The sequence below is a fragment of the Sapajus apella genome, unplaced genomic scaffold, assembly GCF_009761245.1.
Source record: "Sapajus apella isolate SASKATOON/1434 unplaced genomic scaffold, GSC_monkey_1.0 scaffold113, whole genome shotgun sequence".
In the NCBI taxonomy this organism is placed as follows: Eukaryota; Metazoa; Chordata; class Mammalia; order Primates; family Cebidae; genus Sapajus; species Sapajus apella.
Genome location: NW_022437053.1, coordinates 4,604,959 through 4,618,294, shown reverse-complemented (window position 1 = coordinate 4,618,294; position 13,336 = coordinate 4,604,959). Strand labels below are relative to the sequence as shown.

General features: G+C 43.2%; 1 protein-coding gene and 1 pseudogene across 3 annotated transcripts in view; one reads left to right on the top strand and one right to left on the bottom strand.

The window, feature by feature from the left end:
• Positions 1-13,336, bottom strand: part of GABRG3 (gamma-aminobutyric acid type A receptor subunit gamma3) — a 484,848-nt gene that overhangs the window by 270,666 nt on the left and 200,846 nt on the right. The window lies entirely within an intron of this gene.
• Positions 4,907-5,821, top strand: LOC116537695 (annotated as a pseudogene).

Below are 13,336 nucleotides of genomic sequence, written 5' to 3'. Positions count from 1 at the left end.
GATGGGGCTGAAACCTGACGGGGCTGCAACGTGACGGGGCGGGGCTGAAACGACGGGGCGGGGCTGAAACGTGATGGGGCGGGGCTGAAACGTGACGCGGCGGGGCTGCAACGTGATGGGGCTGAAACATGACCGGGCTGCAACCAAGCTGCAAAAGGTGCTCACCATCTGAGGTTTGGAAATAGGACTTCACGGGAATGAGTTCCTTTAAGAAACTCTGTGCGTGTTAGTGTTTATGGGGGGCTGTCTTCTTGGATAAGCCCCTGCACCAGGCCCCAGCATCTCAGAACACACCAGGATGGTCTCACTCATGTTTCACATCATCCAACTGAACTTTCACACAGGCCAGTTTTCAAAAGCACCCAAGAGGTTCCAGTTTGTCTGAGTCGATGTAATAAGGAAGTCCCCCGTTTTAACACGGTGGCACCAGTCCGCCCTCTTCTCCCTGGTTCTTCTTTCCTCAGCCCTTTTGTGCCCAGGAAGCCAAGCTCATCACCTCAGTTCATCTGAGCCCTTACTCTATTTTATAGGAGGAGGAGCTTCCCAAACACAGAATTACAAATATAAGCCAATTAATCTCTAAACTAAACTGGTGGTAATTCTCTCTTTTGACATAACTATGAAGAGAAGCGGAAATTACATGAAGCCTCCCACTGGTGGTAGCTACTTGTCTCGTGCCCACACCATGCAGTTGTACTTCTCCTTTTCATCGCTGAGGAGTTTTAGACGCCTCCTCCCCTGGCGGTCCTTAGTCACATCTCTAAGCTAAACATATACCTTCAGACATTTGGCCCCAAATCCATTTTCTTATGTAATACAGCACTACGGTACATACAGTGAAGTAAAGAGAGTGTGTATTTAGAGAGGGATCGTGAAAACATGAATTGCCAGGAGACACTGGAGGGTGAGTGGATGAACACAATGTGGCATGTGGTATATCTATACAGTGGAATATTATTCAGCCTGAAAAAAGAAGAAACTCTGGACACATGCTACAGCATGGATGAGCCTTGAGGACATGATACTGAGTAAAGTCAGTCAGTCACAAAAGGACAAATACCGTAAGACTCCACTGGCATGACGTCCCGAGAATGGACCGAGAGGAGAACAGTTGCTGCCAAGGTCGGGGGAGGGGAAATGGAATTGGTGTTTCCTAAGCAGAGGGTCTCACTGTGGGAGGATGAAATGGCCCTGGAGATGGCGGTAAGGGCGGCTGTACGACGCTGTGAACGTGCTTCACGCTGCTGAACGGTGCAGTACGGCGGATGTGCATTTCACCACAAAAAAAATGGGCCTGAGGGTTTTCCTTAAAATCTCATTATGGCAGAAGAAAATAACATCTCAAAAATTAATGGTGTACAAACATTTCCTAAAAGAAACTTACCCCATAACTGGGGCTTCAGCTAAAATCATTTCCCCAAATACTCAGTGGATATGCTATAAACAAAGCCAAGATTTCGAGCTATCATTTAAACCCACTGAGAATGAGGTGAAGAACTGAGGAAGCTGGGCCAAATACCAGCTACCGGATCATTAAAATTCCTTACAATTGAGCTGCAAAGCCTGGACCTATGCCAAAGTCTGAGTCCCTGCCAGTAGATGACGTCTGTGCCACTGTGTCCTCAGACACTGCTGCTCCCAACATCACTCGCCTTCCCCTTTAGGTCCTGGGAGGACAGGTGTATAGAGTTCCACTGACTGGTTTTCTCCGGCCTTGACATCAACTTGAAAACAACTGCACTTTATGGACCAATTTTCCTTTCATCCCTTGGGTCTAGCCACCACAGCCTCTGCTCTGTTTTTCAAAGGAAACAGAGCCAAAACTGAAGGGGCAATTCTGAGTGTAATAAGAAATCCTCCTTCACCGCAGCTGGGTCAGCCTCCTGGCTCCTACAGACCCCCCTCGCTGATCTGCAACTGCAAACTAGCCCAGTTCCTCAGGAGCTGGGCACGGTAACTCATCCAGAAACAAGTCAGATGTGGTTCCACCTGCAGGAGAATATGCTCAACGTAGCAGTGTTTGCAGATAAATTATAGTAATTCACGCAAACTCATGAATATATAGTGAGTCCTGCGGAAAAGCACACAAGCACTGTTCTAGGCAAATTCTAGGTAGGAGGATGGAAGATGCTCCACAGAGGGGTGGACTTGGACGTGTCTAACCTTTATCACGCTGCACAGAATGATTAGGGGTATTCAGCAGGCTAGCTAGCCTCAAAAATGTTGTAATTCTAAATTGTACTATCAATTCAGTAAAAGGAAAACCATTTTAGCTTAAGCTGTTAGTCATTTTGCAATGTCTCTGTGTATAGCTGCACAGCAGAAGCCTTCAAACTTAATTCGGCATGACTACAATATAAAAGGATGTATTTTTAAAGACGATCTGGTTTAGGAGTATTTAAATTCAGTTACTCTAAAGTGTATTTGTTTTTAGGATGGGGCGGCTCCAAGCTTCACGGATGATTTGTGTCCTAAGCAGTCCTTCGCGCTGACATCAAACGTCTTGTTGTCTTCTTGATTCCATTGCAAATGACTCACAGTTCCTGTTGAATGTTTCATTTCTACAATAACGTTCTGTAGGTTGTTAAACAATAAATCACAGTGCTGCCTCTGTGATCTAGCAACAGAGTGGATAAGAGCAGGAAATACAGAGGCAGACAAGGACATTCGCGCTGCTGGCCTCCAAGCAGTGGCGTTTCCTCATGGTTCGCTCCTTTCCACATCTTCTTCTACCTCTAGCTCCCACGGTGACAAAAATCTACTCCCTTATAGGCTAAGACTTGCTCTGATCATTCTGATATTACTTTACCCCCTCTTTTATTTCTACTTTATGGAAAACAGTAAAATGCTCCTTAAGGAGACACCTCCTAAGAAATTTGGAGAGACCCAGGTGGAGAGGAAATGGAGAAAACATTTCCAGGAAACAGGCCTTCGGGTCCACTCTAGCAACTCTCGTCAGGCAAAGTCCTCACACAGCACCAGCCTGCTCGGCGGCTCCCGGCGGAGGCTGCGTCCCTGGAGGGGCATCCTCGAACCTTCACGGAGTGTTCCTTTCAGGGCTGTGGCAATGCCACACCTCCCACCCCGCTGACAATTGGCTTCCAAAACGGCAGTGTTTAAACATTCCACACAAACAATCCCTGAGTGCGTGTTCTGCTGTCCACATACACTCAGAACACACATTACGTGTTAGTAACAGTCTCCATTTACCAGGGGCAGTAGGAGTGGTGTCCGTCAGGGTGCATCTGTGCATCAATTTGGGGGCGTGAGTGTGAGCATGCGTGTGTGCAGGTGCATGTGTGTGCACACAGGTGTGCGTGTGTGATGGAGGGAGAATCACTGCAGCAGCTCAGCGCAGGGAGAACAACAGCAGGATGTGCCCTTGAACACTACATGAGTCAAAAGGAGAAAATCTCCCACACGTGGGAAAACGTGTTCACGATACCCTTCTAAACTCATGTATTTAGCATTTGTAAAACAGAGACTGTGCGTGTGGTCTGAAATACAGAGATGAATACTCCAAAGGAGTTACAGGTGCTTCTTGGTGCTGAGGAGGCATGGGGGCCCTCTTCTCGAGGCAGCTGCCTGTCCACATCCACCTGACCCTTGGAGGTCCCTTCAAAGGAAAGCCACCTTGTTTGGAAGCTTTCAGCATCCTGCTTCAATGCCCCATAGTTAAGGTCCAAACTGTGTCCCCCAACATTCATATGTTGGAACCCTAAAGGCCCAAAGTGACTGACTTTGGAGGTAAAGCCCTTAAAAAGATAACTCAGGTTAAAGAGGTCATCAGGGTGGGTCCCGACCCTATAGGACTGGTGTCCTTATAAGAAGGAGGTTGGGATACACAGAGGGACATGGGGGAAGCACGGGCAGAGGAAAGACCCCATGAGAACACAGCAGGAAGGTGGCTGTCTGCAGGCCAAGGAGAGAGGCCGCAGAAGACACCAACCCAGCCTACATCCCGATCTTGGCCTTCCTGCCTCTAGCACTGTGAGACAGCAGATGTTGCTGTCTGAGTCCCCAGTCTGCGCCATTCTCTTACGTAGTCCCCACCACCAGCAAACTCCCCCTCCTAGGGTTCCTGTGGCTGCCCTGTGGAAGATGGGAGAGGCCCGTCCACCTGGGCATGGCCCAGCACCCGAGGGAGCTGGCTCATGTGTGGTACCCCTGCTACGTGCTGGGGCCTTTCCTTGTCTGGAGGGCAGCCTTGACCCAGGTTTCTGGCCTCAGAGGCGCCTCTCTCTTACATTGCTTGTGCAGACTAAAACTGTTAAGAAGCACTGGCTGGGTCAGGATTGGGCCACTGCACTTGAGCCTGGGCAGCAGAACGAGGCTTCAAGGCTCCATCTCAAAACAACAAAAACCAAACCAAACCAAACCAAAGCAGCACTTCCCAGTGCTGAGAACACTGCTTCCCACTGCCAGGAGAGGGACCATCTGCATGCTGCTCACTATTGCCTGGATGGCCTCAACACCCTCTGTGGATGGCAGGACTCTCCATGCTGTTCTGGACAGCACATCACGCTGCAAATGATGCCCAGTGGTCAGGACAAGGATACAAGGGTTCCAAAATCCCACCCAGACACAGCTCTCCATCCCAGCCATGGTGAGCTGTGTGTGACCTGAGCAGCCACGCTGGGCTCTGTCCACTTGCACATGGGGAAGCATCAGCAACAAGGTCTGCCAGGCTCAGGGAATCAATGGCTCTGTGAACTTGGGTGAGGTTCTTGTCTTTTTTTTCCTTCAGTTTCTTTGTTTACCAGTGTGAAATTATATGTGTGGCCAGGGTTGCTCTGACGTGTCCTCCAAAAATTCAAATCAGATTATATTAGTTTCTTTGCATAGAATCCGTCTGTGACTTCCCACTGACCTCAAGATTAATTTCAGCCTCTTTGCAGCACTCATTCATTCATTCACTTAACAAACAGTGAATTCCTATCATGTGCCAGGCATTATTTTATTTGGTAGGAAAACTTCAGTGAATTACAAAAGACAACTGGACCTGCTAGGCTCCCCCTTGCTGGCTCCTGTGCAGCACACCCGGCCCCACTGCTGCTGGGACAGGCCCATTCAAGCACTCCATGAAGGACCTCAATAACCTGCTCTCGGACGGCAACTCCCAAGCCAGGCTTACAATGCGGAATAACATGGGCAACATGTCTGTGGCTCAGGGTATCCCCAAGCTTCAGAAACTGGGCATTACCCATGTCCTGAACGTCACTGAGAGCAGGTCTTTCATGCACATAAACAATGCAACTTCTCCAAGGACTCTGGCATCAAGGCCAGTGAAGTGCAGGAGTTCAACCTCAGCACCTGCTTAGAAAGGGCTGCAGACTTCACTGACCAGGCCTTGGCTCAAGAGAATGGCCAGATGCTCATCCAGTGCTGAGAAGGCTCAGCCATCTCCAGCTCTAGTTATCATGTACCTCAGGATGTGTCAGAAGCTGGACATCAAGTCCGTCCTGAGTATCATGAGGCAGAACTGAGATCAGCCCCAATGATGGGTACCTGGCCCAGCTTTGCCATCTCAATGAGAAACTCACAGGGAGGGGAAGGTGGAACCCTGGGGTGCCCCTACCACCTTTGCTCGAGAGGTTCAGTGGGAGAGGCCCTGGTGGAAGGTATCCTGTGCCACAGTACCTTGATCCCAGCATCACAAGGCACTTGCCCTTAATCTGTCTCAACAAGTCCTGAGCCATTTCCCTACAGAAAGGTGACTAAGGAGGGCATCCTTGCTCCCTGGTTGTCCTGTTTCTGTAACTCACGATGTTTTTTCCCTGAAGTGGGGACTCAGAGAGGGAAGTCCTATAGCCTGCATGATTCTCGATGGCTCAAAGCAGGAGGTCTGTAGAAACATAAGACCTGGGATATGCACAGGGGCCCCCCATGACTGCCCTCCCCGAACCTATGGATACTTTCCTGAGTGGGGACCTCAGCACCTTGAGCACTAGCAAAGGAGCTGTGCAAACACAGGCTGTTCTCCCTACCACATCTGCTCCCCACTGCTCCCAATTCCCCCCGTTTTCCACATGCTGTGCAGAGACATTGCCGTCCATATCATAAGGTCTGAAGCTTGTCCACTGACAATCCATCAGTTGTCAGTGGATGGAATTTCCCACTAAGAGGCTGTATTTTAATTATTTCCTTAGGAGTAATGGTACCGACACAAAGAAGCCCTCAGGTGGGCAAAATATTTTCCTGGAGGACTCTGCTAAATTCACAGAGCTTCCAAAATGTGAATCTTGGGAAGGCTTGAGTTCAGAATCCACTGCCCTGGAAAATTTCCCTTGGACCTATCTCAGTCACATCATTTGTGAGAAAAGAAATGTCTTGGATATGGTTATATTTTTCCTTTTTAGAAAACAAGGTGTTGAGGTCCAGCCTATTTTAAAACCCCACCATTTGCAAAATTACAAGGATTTTGTCCTGAATTACAGTGTTGGTGGGTCCAAGCCATTCATGCTAGGTGCTTTATGTCTCAGTTGCTATTCTGAGAACAGAAGGAGGTAACAGACTACTGACATTGTAAACCACTATGCAACCAAGTCTACATAACCACCAGCTAACAACATGACAACAGGAGCAATCTGTACATGTTGATGTTAACGTTGAATGTAAATGGGCGAAACGCTCCACTCCAAAGACACAGTGTGGCATTCTGGATAAAGAAGCAAAACCCAACTGTATGCTGTTTTCAAGAGACCCATCTCACACGCAGTGACACCCATAGGCTCAAAATAAAGGGATGGAGAAAAATCTAAAACAGAAAATAAATAAAGAGCATGGGTTGCTCTCTTTATTTCAGACAAAACAGACTTCAAACCAATAATGATCAAAAGGACAAAGAAGGGCATTACCTAATGACAAAGGGTTCCATTCAATAAAAACACCTATCATAAATATATATGCGCCCAACACTGGAGCACCCAGATTGATAAAGCAAGTTTGTAGAGACTAACAAAGTCACTTAAATAACCACACAAAATAATAGTGGAATAATTCAACACCCAACTGACAGTATTAGACCCATAATCAAGGCAGAATACTAACAAAGATACTTGGGATCAAAATTTGACATATGACTAAATGGACCTAAAAGACATCTACAGAACACTGCACCCAATAACAGAATATACATTCTTGTCATATGCACATAGCACATACTCTAACTGCATACTAAGCCATAAAGCAATTCTCAACAAATTCCCAAAGAAAGGAAATAATTCCAGCCACACTTTCAGATCACAGCACAATAAACATAGAAATAAATGCCCAGAAAATCTCTCAAAACCATACAATTATGTGGAGATTAAACAATCTGCTCCTGAATGACTTTTGGATAAACAAAGAAATTAAGGCAGAAATCAAGAAATGTCTTTGCAACTAATGAAAACAAAAATACAACATGCCAGACCTCTGGGGCATGGCTAAAGCACTGTTAAGAGGAAAGTTTATAGTGCTAAATGTGCACATCAAAAAGTTAGAAAGATCTCAAATTAACAACCTAAAGTCACACATAGAGGAACTAGAAAAACAAGAGCAAAACAATTCCAAAACTAGCAGAAAAAAAGAAATAATCAAAATCAGAGCTGAAATAAATGAAATGGAAATGAGAGAAACCTTACAAAAGATCAATAAAAATAAAAGGTGTTTTTTTGAAAGAATAAATAACATTGACAGACAAGTAGCTAGACTAATTTTAAAAAAGAGAAAACCTAAAAAACATAATCAGAAATGACAAAGGAAGCATTACCACAACCATAAAGAAATTTTAAAAATCCTGAGTCTATTATGAACACTTCTATGCACACAAACTAGAAAACCTACAAGAAATGGATAAATTCCTGGAAACATATAACCTCCCAAGATTGAATTAGGAAGAAATTGAAACCCTGAATTGACCAATAACAAGTTCCAAAATTGAATCAGTAATAATAATAATAATAAAATATCAACCAGGAAAAGCCCTGGACCAAAAGGATTCAGAGTTGAATTCTACCAGAAATATAAAGAATAGTTTGTACCAATCCTGTGGAAACTATACAAAAAAAAAAAAATCAAAGAGGAAGTATTCCTCCCTAACTCATTCTATGAGGTCAGCATCATTCTGATACCAACATGAGGCATAGATACAGCAACAACAACAAAAAGAACACTTCAAGCCAATACACCTGATGAATGTAGATGCAAAAATCTTCAACAAAATACTAGCAAACTGAATCCAGTAGCACATCAAAAAGCTAACCCACTACAATCAAGTATGCTTTATTCCTGGGATGCAACATTACTTCAACATATGCAAATCAATAAATGTGATTCATCACATAAACAGAACTAAAAACAAAAAGCACATGATCATCTCAATAGAGACAGAAAAAACTTTCTGCAAAATTCAACATCCCTTCTTGTTAAAGAACCTCAACAAACTAGGCATTGAGGGAACATATCTCAAAATAATAAGAGCCATCTATGACAAATCCACAGCCAAAATAATACTGAATGGTAAAAGCTGGAAGCAATCCCCTTGAAAACCAGAACAAGTCAAGGATGCCTTCTCTCACCACTGCTATCCAACATAGTGCTGGAATTTGTAGATACAGCATTCAGGCAAGAGAAAGACATAAAAGGCATAAAAACAAATAAACGACATAAAAATAGGAAGACAAAAAGTTGAACTATCTATTTTCACAGATTATATGATTCTATAACTAGAAAATGCCATCGTTTCTGCCCAAAGACTCCTAGATCTGATAAACAACTTCATCAAAGTTTCAGGACACAAAAATCAATGTACAAAAGTCAGTAGCATCTCTACACACCAGTAACACTCATGCTGAGAGCCAAATCAAGAACGCAATCTCACTCACAATAGCCACAAAAAGAATAACATATGTAGGAAATACAGCTAGACAGGGAGGTCAAAGATCTCTACAATTAGAGTTATAAAACACTGGTGAAAGAAATCAGAGAAGACACATACAAATGAAAAACATTCCATGCTTGTGGAGGGCAAGAATCAATATTGTTAAAATGCCATACTGCCCAATGTAATTTACAGATACAATGCCATTCCCATCAAACTACCAAAAACTTTTTTATTTCACAGAATTAGAAAAAACTACTGTAAAATTTATTTGGAACCAAAATAGAGTCTGAATAGCCAAAGCAATTGAAGCAAAAAGTACAAAGCTGGAACCATCACACTACCACTTCAAACTCTACCATCACTCTAAGTAAAGCAGTGTGGTACTGGTACAAACACAGCCCAATGCCACAGGTTAGAGAACCCAGAAATAAAGCTGCACACCTACAACCATCTGATCTTCAACAAAGCTGACAATAACAAGCAACGGGGAAAGCACTGTGAGCATTTCAGAGCTGAAATGAATGAAATGGAGATGAGAGAACCCTTACAAAAGAACAATTTTTAAAAGGGGGTTCTTTGAAAGAAACACCTGAAGAACCAATGAAAGAATCAGTGGTGCAGGGATAACTGGCTAGCCACATGCAGAAAATTGAAACTGGACCCCTTTGTTTTACATATATAAAAATCAACTCAAGATGGATTAAAGACTTAAATGAAAAACCCAAAACTATAAAAACTCTAGAAGAAAACCTAAGAAACACTGTACCAGACATAGACTCTGGCAAAGACTTCACAACAAAGACTTGAAAAGCAATTACAACAAAAGCAAAAATTGACAAGTGAGACTTAATTAAACTAAAGAGTTTATGCACAGTAAAAGAAACTATAAACAGAGTAAAATCCCAACCTACATAATGGGAGAAAATGTTTACAAACTATACATCTGGCAAAGGCCTAACATTCAGAAGCCAAAGTTCCTTAGTAAGGAACTTAATCAAATCAACAAGAAAAAAAAACAAACAACCCCATTAATAAATAGGCAAAGGACATGAACAGATACTTCTCAAAACAAGACATGCATGCAGCCAACAAGCATAATGAAAAATGCTCAATATTACACTTCATTAGGGAAATGCCAATCAAAACCACAATGAGATACCACTTCATACCAGTCAGAATGGCTGTTATTAAAAAGTCAGAAAAATAACAGAATGCTAGTGAATTTTCAAAGAAAAGGGAACGCATATACCACTGGGGAATGTAAATTAGTTGCGGTATTGTAGAGAGCTTCCTGGATATTTCTCAAAGAACTTAAAACACAGCTACCATTCCACCCAACAATCCCATTACTGGGCATAGACCCAAAGAAAAATAAATCATTCTACCATAAAGATACATGCATGTGCTTGTTCACTGCAGCATTATTCACAATACCAAAAACACAGAATCAAACTAGATGCTTAACAGTGGACTAGATAAAGAAAATGTGGAAAATAAACATCATTGAATACATGCAGCTGTAAAAAATAATGAAATCATGTTCTTTGCAGCAACATGGATGGAGCTGGAGGCCATTTTCCTCAGCAAATTAACTCAGGAACAGAAAACTAAACACTGCGTGTTACCACTTATAAGTGGGAGCTAAACACTGAGTACACATGGACACAAAGAAGTGAAAAACAGACACTGGGCTTGCTTGAGGGTGGAGGGTGGGAGGAAGGTGAGGATTAAAGAACTACCAGTTGGGTGCTATGCTCATCCCTTGAGTGACAAAATTATTTGTACACCAAATCCCTGTCACATGCAATTTACCCATGTAACAAACCTGCACATGCACCCTTTGAACCTAAAATAAGAGTTGGAATGGAACAACAGTTTCATATAGAGACTCAATGGTAAAAAATTAAGACAATAAATACTTTAGAAAATAACCCAGCAGAAGTATCGCGTAGCTGTTAGGAGAGGGACAGCCTCTAAATCAACAAAGGATATTCAGATTTCATGAAGGGGAGCGAGCATATTTTACCACATAACAACTAAAAATTTTGTATGATCACAAAGGAAATGAGAGACTGGGGAAATATCTTCACAAAATACAAAACAGATAAAGAGTAAATGTTCATAATAGTCAAAGAGCATCTCCTTGATAATAAAACCATGTAAAAGAGAAAAGAGGTATATGGATAAAAATATGATACGCAGTTCATGGAAGATGAATTCAAATGACCAATTAACATAAGAAGTAATGCTGAAACTAAAAAGACAAAAAATGCAAAATAAAACAATAATAAGACACCAATTTTTCACGGATAAAACTGGAATATTTTATAGTAAGAATGTCAACTGCTGGTGAAGATGCAGGGAAACGGTCACATTTATACAGTACTGGTGGGAATGTAAATTACCCCATCTCTTCTGGAAAGAAACCTGCCAATCCATTCAAATTTAAAATACAGATGTGCTTCCATCCAACAATGTAAATGCCATAAATACCTTCTACAGAGACACGTAGTATAATACAAACTAAGATGTTCTGTGTAGCATTACTTGTAGTGTGGAAAACTGAAAGCGGGCAGCCATTACAAAAAATGAATGATTACTGTCTGTTAATCTGAAGGACTGACCAAGATATACTGTTAAGTGAAATAGAAAAAATAAAAAAATTAACATATAGAAAAATATCTTTAATAAGAATCCAGTCTTATACAAAGGGAACAAAAAATATATATGGGTATATGTCTTTGCATAGGCTTCTATGATAACAGAGAAAGGGTCTACATTTAGTTACTTCCATTGGTCTTCTTAAAGAGGAAGCTTCAAAGATAGAAGCAGAAAGGAGAGGGGATGGGGGGAGGAAGTAAAAAGCTGATAGCAAAATGGAATTTACTGGTGAAATGAAGTTAAATATACTTGTATGATGGCATTTGCGTTTACATTTTTGTTCTTTTAATGAAACCTACCAGAAATTTGTCTATATTACAGAAATCAGCTCTTATAATTTCTGTTTCCTGATGTGCAAACTGCTACTTTTAACTTCATGTTTACTCTCTGCCATTCAATCTAATTCGGTATTTTCTGTTATCATTTTAAGAACATATATCACATTTTATCCGTATCTAAACGATTTACTTTTCCATGTACAATTATTTAGAATTATAAGTTCATTATTGTTCCAAATATAAACAGCGCTCAAAGGGGGAAAAAAGACAAAGACCAGAGATGCACATCCCCTGTGATCTAAGCCCCACGTGGCTTGGCTGCACACCCTACAGGGATGCTCTGTCTTAGCGCCTCCTCTTTGGACGAATCCAGCTCTCAAGGTCTAGGTGTCACAGCCTCCTAATGGAAACTTCTGCTGCTTCTCCTCAGCACACACTCCCACCTCCCTCCCTGCCTCTTTCCCTCCCTTCCTTCTGTTTTCCTCCTCACCCTCCTTTTCTTTCTTTCTCCCTGTGCTCTGTGGTCTTCCTTTGTCCTCCCCGCCCCTGTGCTTCTCTCTCTCTTTCTCACACACGCGCCCCTCACTCCCCGTACCCCACCCGCACTGGATGTTGAGCTCTGTCCGCCAGCCACTCTGTGTTCACGTCTGCTGAGTATCTGCTTGTCTCTCTCCCTGACCTGTCCACATTGGAGGGGTGGGAAGCCCTCTCCTGCAGTTCTGTATTCTGAGGCCTCGGCACACTTTCAGAACTCAACAGGTGCTCAACAGGGAATGGTTTTTTTTTTTTTTAATTATACTTTAAGTTCTGGGGTACGTGTGCAGATCTTGCAGGACTGTTACATAGGTATACCTGTGCCACGGGGGAGGGGGATTGCTGCATCCACCGCCCCATCCCCTACATTAGGTATTTCTCCTAAGGCTACCCCAGTCTTCTAGAGAAATCAAAGCAGACACCGTTAGCCAAGCAGACAAGGGCTAAGGATAAATACTCTGCTCTACTTCTTTTCCCCACTCTCTATTTGTTTGGATTAATGGAGACTGTTGCAGAGGCGGGGCATGGAGAAGGCTGAGTGCCTGTAAAAGGACGCAGACATGCTGTTCTTTGTGTCTCATGAAGTATGGATGAGCTAAAAAGCTGGAGAGAGCTCAGCGCAGCCGGGAGGGTAGGGAGCCTCAATAAAAACTTTATAGTGAGGAAACTCTCGAGGTCTTAAATAAGGACTTCCGTCAGGAGTGAAAACTGTAACGCAAGGTTAGCACACCTGGGCTTGAGTCCACCCCGAGGACAGCTTTTGTGAGTCAAAGGTTACTGGGACATCACCATGCCCTTCATTGCACATGAGCTCAGCTGCTTTCACTGCCTGGCAGCAGTAGGTGCCATAGAAACCACGGGCCCACACTTCTCAAGGATTTATTATCTGGCCCTTTAGAGAAAAGCTTTTCCAACCTCCTCCTCTAAGAGGTGAAAAGGGTCACTTTGCTTGTGCCAGAAAATGAGCTCCATGAAGGAGGAGTCTGTCCCTGCTGTA